The sequence below is a fragment of the Tachypleus tridentatus genome, chromosome 12 (genome assembly GCF_004210375.1).
Source record: "Tachypleus tridentatus isolate NWPU-2018 chromosome 12, ASM421037v1, whole genome shotgun sequence".
In the NCBI taxonomy this organism is placed as follows: Eukaryota; Metazoa; Arthropoda; class Merostomata; order Xiphosura; family Limulidae; genus Tachypleus; species Tachypleus tridentatus.
The window spans coordinates 66373347-66379716 of record NC_134836.1 but is presented as its reverse complement, the minus strand read 5'-3'; the positions used below and the strand labels follow the sequence as shown (position 1 = coordinate 66379716).

The 6370-nt window shown below is 32.2% G+C and overlaps 1 protein-coding gene across 4 annotated transcripts in view; it reads left to right on the top strand.

Annotated features, from left to right (window-relative positions):
* Window positions 1–288: 288 nt before the first annotated feature.
* The window catches only part of LOC143233455 (sodium-dependent phosphate transporter 1-B-like), a 44685-nt gene continuing 38603 nt past the window's right edge, over window positions 289–6370 (top strand). Inside the window, exon 1 of one of the 4 annotated variants that reach the window (XM_076469713.1) lies at window positions 289–566. The gene's annotated coding sequence lies outside the window, so the exon portion shown is untranslated. Of the gene's footprint in view, window positions 567–2146; window positions 2741–3090; window positions 3408–6370 lie in introns of those variants that run through there. The other 3 variants (XM_076469711.1, XM_076469710.1, XM_076469712.1) reach the window with 3 other exon arrangements.

Below are 6370 nucleotides of genomic sequence, written 5' to 3'. Positions count from 1 at the left end.
TCGGTTTCAAACTCACGGGAGGCACAGCACATATTGCCTGCTGTGCAGCTTATATTTATCTGCGTATAAAGAGAATTTTGGCGTGTTATTCCTAGAAATTGTTTCGCGGATATTTTAACCTTATCAGTTGGCTATAAGCGTTTGTGACTACCGCAAAAGTAACTGTCATATTGTTACCTTATAAATGTTTTTCTTCTTACTAATTTAAAGAGGATTGTATCGTACTGTAGTAAAATTAATTGGTGATTGTCTTTTGTATTTTTATGTTATAATTTCAACATATGTGTGTCGCTGTCGTAGTACTTTAAAGGAAATCAGTACGTGGAGTGACTGGAAAATAATCTTTACAACAAATGTTCACATTCATATATTCAAATATACTACTCAAAGTATTTGGTAGTTTAATTTTAGCTTAGTCTAACCATATTCTTTGTAGTGTACTTTTATATGGTACTTTATTAGTGTAATTTTCTTCTTTATCAAACAGAAGTGTAAAGATGAGTGATGTCACGAAAATGTAGATGGTCGGAGGAAACAGGCTGATATTCGGGAGGTTCCGGTTAAAAGTATGGCAACATTCTACTTGGATAATAGCTCTAGGCTGACGCTAGTGCTAAAAAAATACTGCTTCGCTGGTTGAGGTTATTACCGATTCAATATTTACTTTTTTCATTGAACTTAGTTAGCTATACAGTAAATTTTAGATTAAAAATATGTAAATATATATTATAATATCTTATTCTTAAATATTGAGGAAGAAATTAGTTATTTAGAAGTCATTATTGTTATTATATAACAAAACACGTAAGTGATTTGAATTAAATTAGCAAGTTGTGATTGTTTAATTGTGTTAAGTTATAACTTAGAGACCTCCGAAAAGTTGTATTAATAATAAACAAGTACGTCTGACATTACCTCAAATTTAAATGTTGCAACATTTCAGCATCTTTTTATGTTATTCATTACTGTGTCAGTATTTGGTTAATTAATTTTAACAAGAATTTTTACCGACTCGTCAATCAATAACTGACATTCACTTCAAGAACTACTTATTGAAATATAAAACTGTCACTTCATCTGTCTACTTGTCGTTAATGTTAGTGTACATATACATTTAAAGAGTTTGATATGTACCTGAACTTCTACAATCCAGTTAAATAGTTATTTCTAAAGTTAGGCCTGTGGGTGAACGTTTGTCACTGTAATCGTAAATTTGAAATTAAAGAAATACAACGTTTGTTTTATCGGTAAGTGGACTGGAAATTCCGAATAAGAAAAAATAATTTGTTCACGACAGAAACCATTAAAGCGTGTTTAGTAACATTAGTATTTGTTGGTGGGCCCATCTAGCGAATAAACAAATCGCAATATTCAAAATATATCTTATCAAGCCATGTGCAGGGCTAGATTCCAAAAGTTTGACAGTTCAGTTCTCAGTCTAAATAAGCCTCGAACATGTGATAAAATAAGCCTCACAGATAAACATTACCAGTTTACAATACATACACAATGGAATAAAGCATGCTATCTTAAAAGTATATTTAATTCTCAGTGTAAAACGTGACATCAACTTACATAAATCTCATATCAATGCCAGTCATTATTTATCAAGTATAAGCCACAAGAATATCTTTAGTCAACTTGTATCACAAGAACAGTCATAGTATATCAAGTATAAACACAAGAATACAGCTATAGGAAACTATATATGACTAGAACAGTCGTTGTATGTTAAATATAAACACAAGAATGCACACCCAAATGTTCAATATTATTGGATTGTGGGATACTGATGTATATTGTAAGTGTTTTTTAAATGTCGAATCCTAAAGCAATTATTTCTTTGTTATTTTAATCAGCTCAGAAGTTCTGAAATAGAATAAAACCTAAAAATTACCACTCTAGTTTCAGACTTTTTCAAATGTGTTTGAAACATAAAGTGTAGTAAATGCTGTTTTCCAGTAAATTATCGATACGGAACGAGAAGTTGTTTTGAATTAAGCACAAAGCTCCACAATGGGCCATCTGTGCTCTGCCCACCGAAAGCCGGTTTTAGTGTTGTAAGTCCGCAGACATACCGCTGAGTCACTAGGGGGAGGCACGAACGAGAAGTAACGGTACATTTTATACTTATTATGAACAGAGAGGCCACGTGTAGTGTAATGTTAATCAAGTGTGTAATTGTGTGTTTTATTATAACAAAGCCAGATCTGTCTATCTACTGTCTCCAGCGAGGGGAATCGAACCCCTGAATTAGTGTTATAAATCCGCAGACTTACCGCTGTACCAGCGGGGAACAATGCTATTCGAAGTCTATTTCTTCTGTAGTTTAAGATATATATGTATTGTGAGCTTTTTTATGTCTCTACTAAATTCTCGAGAATTGTGAGCGAAAGTAATAATTGTTTAGGGGAAATTAGCAATTGGTCCCCAGTTCACAAACCTGTGCACGTTGGGTGATGCCTGTTAGCACGTGCCAAGAGCATGGTTAAGATGGAGAGGCTGGATGATGTCACAGTGAAATTGTAGAGAATTCTCTGTTTTTTAGAGAATCGCTTTAGTGATTGTAAGTAGCGAATAGCACAGTCGTTTTCATGCTGCGAGTTAAGGTTTGCTATAGACAAGCATGCTGGTTCAGTGAAATGTGGAAGCAGTAAGTTTTTATTATCACGCGCTTCGCTGTAAAACGTAAGGGCTTCACTCTTGCTTTGTTTCTTCGACTTGGTATCTGTTCAAAAGGGTTAGTATTATTAGGTAATAAGTTATATTAAGTATTTAATCAAAAAACATAGTTTATGGTGATATCAGTAAGTCATATAATATAGTTTGGATTATAAATAAATGAAAATTGCTTTTAAAGAATGATTATATGTGTGATTTCACAGTAATATGTAATGCAGAAAGGTTATGAGAGTGAAACTATCATTTGGAGAAATGTGCCAAAGATTCATAGCGCGACAAACCAATTCAGTGCCAGCAAAAAATGTCGTCACAACAACGTGTTTGTAACGTGCTGATGAACGGATAGTATGAAATTTTAAATATTGACGTCAACAGAATATTATCTTTCGTTTTTAGGTTGACAGTTGACCACATTACCCGACTACACAAGTTTTACGTCCTATTCGGTGACGTGTTGTTTAATTCATCTCGTGAGATATGGAAATTTAGGAAATAATTTTTAGTTAAATTTTGAAAGTCATTTTATATCCACGTTTGTTTGAGATTTTTATTTAAAAATCCCTGAAAACATTATTGACATATTTTCTAGTTGTTTTAAGCAAGCAACAGTGTTTGAATATAGTAACTGCAGTTGTGCGATTATTACAACTGGTGCTATAAAAGACGTTTTGATTTCTTATGATGTGATTAAATGTGATCATCTAGGAAATGCAGTCCCCATAAAAGTGAGTGCTAAGTTAAACAAATAGCAAACTTTATTATAAGGGTTTTTATCAGGTTGATTCATGATGAAAGAAAAGTGAAGACAGGTGTGAACTGTCTTAAATATTTTAAAATTGGTAATAATTTGTGTAAGTATTTGTGATAGAGAATTGGTTAATGGTAGTAGATCTTTGAAATAAATAAGTTATTCATTGATGTTTTCTCTGGTACATATAGTGTATGCTAAACGAACGTCATGATTCCGGTAGATTATATTATTAAAAACCAAGAGTGTGTAATTTCTTTTGCATGTTTTTTATCCGAATTTTAGTAGTGGAGCATTGAGTGGGTCGTATTATCATTTGAAATATTTAATGTATATTTAGTTTTATTTTTAACTATAAATTGTATTTTTATGTGATATTCGTTTTAATAAGGTAAAATTACCATCTAAATATCTAAGTCAAGATGGAGACTTGTAATAGGAAGTGTTAATGTAATGTTGCTCCATCTAGTGTAAGATTTCCTCATACTTCCAAACGACGTAAGAAAAGACGTACTAAGTAAGGCTAATGAGAGTGTGTAATGAACATATCTGGCAGTAGTTTGACAAAGTGCTTTATTAAGCTTTATCGATGTTGTAAACTCATTCCAGTAGTAAGTCGTATTACCTTTTGACAGATGGTTTGGAGGAACAGTTTATGAACCCAAAGTTACACATAACGATGTTACTATCTAAAATAATAAGTTTTTGCATAACATGTTGTTGTTTGGGTGTTTAAAGTTATTGGAAAACATGACTTGGCGTAAAGTTTACGGTTTTCTCATGGCATTGTTATAGACCATGCAGTTAAAGAAACATCATGGTACGTTTCTTTACCAATTCCTCAGGTGACAACGTTTTAAGTTCTGGAGCTGACATAGTGACAGCAGTAACTACAGATTTCAAACCTTGGTCTGTTTGTTATATTGTTACTATCGTAAAAACACATCCAAAATGACGAGAAACAAATAATGGAAACATATAAAATAAATGCAGTTTCCTGAATTCACTACATATAACTAAACATACATGTTACATATTGTTCCTGAATCCACTACATATAAATAAACATACATGTTACATATTGTTCCTGAATCCACTACATATAACTAAACAAACGTGCTACATATATTTCCTGAATTCACTAAATATAACTGAACAAACATGTTGCATATTGTTTCTGAATCCACTACATATAACTAAACAAACATGCTACATATTGCTCCTGAATCCACTACATATAATAAAACAAACGTTCCCCATATTGTTCCTGAATCCACTACATATAACAAAACAAACATGTTGCATATTGTTTCTGAATCCACTACATATAACTAAACAAACATGCTACATATTGCTCCTGAATCCACTACATATAATAAAACAAACGTTCCCCATATTGTTCCTGAATCCACCACAATAACAAAACAAACATGCTACATATTATTTCTGAATCTACTACATATAACAAACAAATATGCTACATATTGTTTGTGAATCCATTACATATAACTACATATTGTTCCTGAATCCACTACATATAACAAAACAAACATGTTACATATTGCTCCTGAATCTACTACATATAACTACATATTGTTCCCAATCCATTACATATAACAAAATAAGCATTCCCCATATTGTTCCTTAATCCACTACATATAACAAAATGAACATGCTACATATTGCTTATGAATCCACTACATATAACTACATATTGTTCCTGGATTCATTACATATAAGAAAACAAACGTTCCCCATATTGTTCCTGAATCCACTACATATAAGTAAACAAACGCTATATATTGCTCATGAATACACTACATATAACGACATTTTGTTCCTGAATCCATTACACGTGACTAAACAAATGTGTTACATATTGCTCCTGAATCCATTAAATATAACTAAACAAACATGCTACATATATTGTTTTGAATACACAACATATAACTAAACAAACATGTTATATATTGTTCGTGAATCCATTACATAAAACGAACGTGCTACATATTGTTCCTGAATCCACTAGATATAACTAAACAAACGTGTCACATGTTCCTGAATCCCTACATATCAATAAACAAACATTCTACATATCGTTCCTGAATCCACAACACGTAACTGAACAAACATGATGCGTATTGTTCCTGATTCCACAACACGTAACTGAACAAACATGATACGTATTGTTCCTGATTTCACAACACATAACAAAACAAACACGCTGAATATTGCTCCTGAATCCATACATATAACTGAATAAAGATGGTACATATTGCTCCTGAATCCAGTACATACAACAAAGCAAACATGCTACCTGTTACTCCTGAATCCACCACGTATTACTAAAAAAAGTTGGTATATAGTTCTCCAGAATACAGTACACATAACTGAACAAATATGATGCATACTAATGGATACTATGCCTAAACAATCTATAAAATAATGGTACATACTGGTTGGTATCTTTGTATAAAAGACTAAAACGTGGGATGACCACGTGATTACATATACACCTGTTCATCTGTTTGTCCTATTGCTACGGACAAACAGTATCGTTAGTCTATTTTAACCTAGGATTTGTTGTAATAGTTCATGATAATAGATTTGTGCTAATGTTGGATTTACTTCTCTCGTACCAAGTTGCCATTTCGGGATCCTACCTAGTATACTGACGTCATAATGATGTTGAAGATGTGGTGTCAATCACATAACGTCATGTCTGATGTAGTCCTTGGAGCAACCTTTTTGACAGGCTTTTATATAACATAAAAACTGCTAAAATTTAGAAGCTGTTTAAGTTAACATTAGTGATTAGATTCAAGTAAAATGAGAATGAGTAATCCAATGAGTTGGACTTATTGTAACTAAATTTTGAAAATCTAGTGTGACCTAATGACACTTGGCTTTTATATATATACTGATTTACAATAGATGATT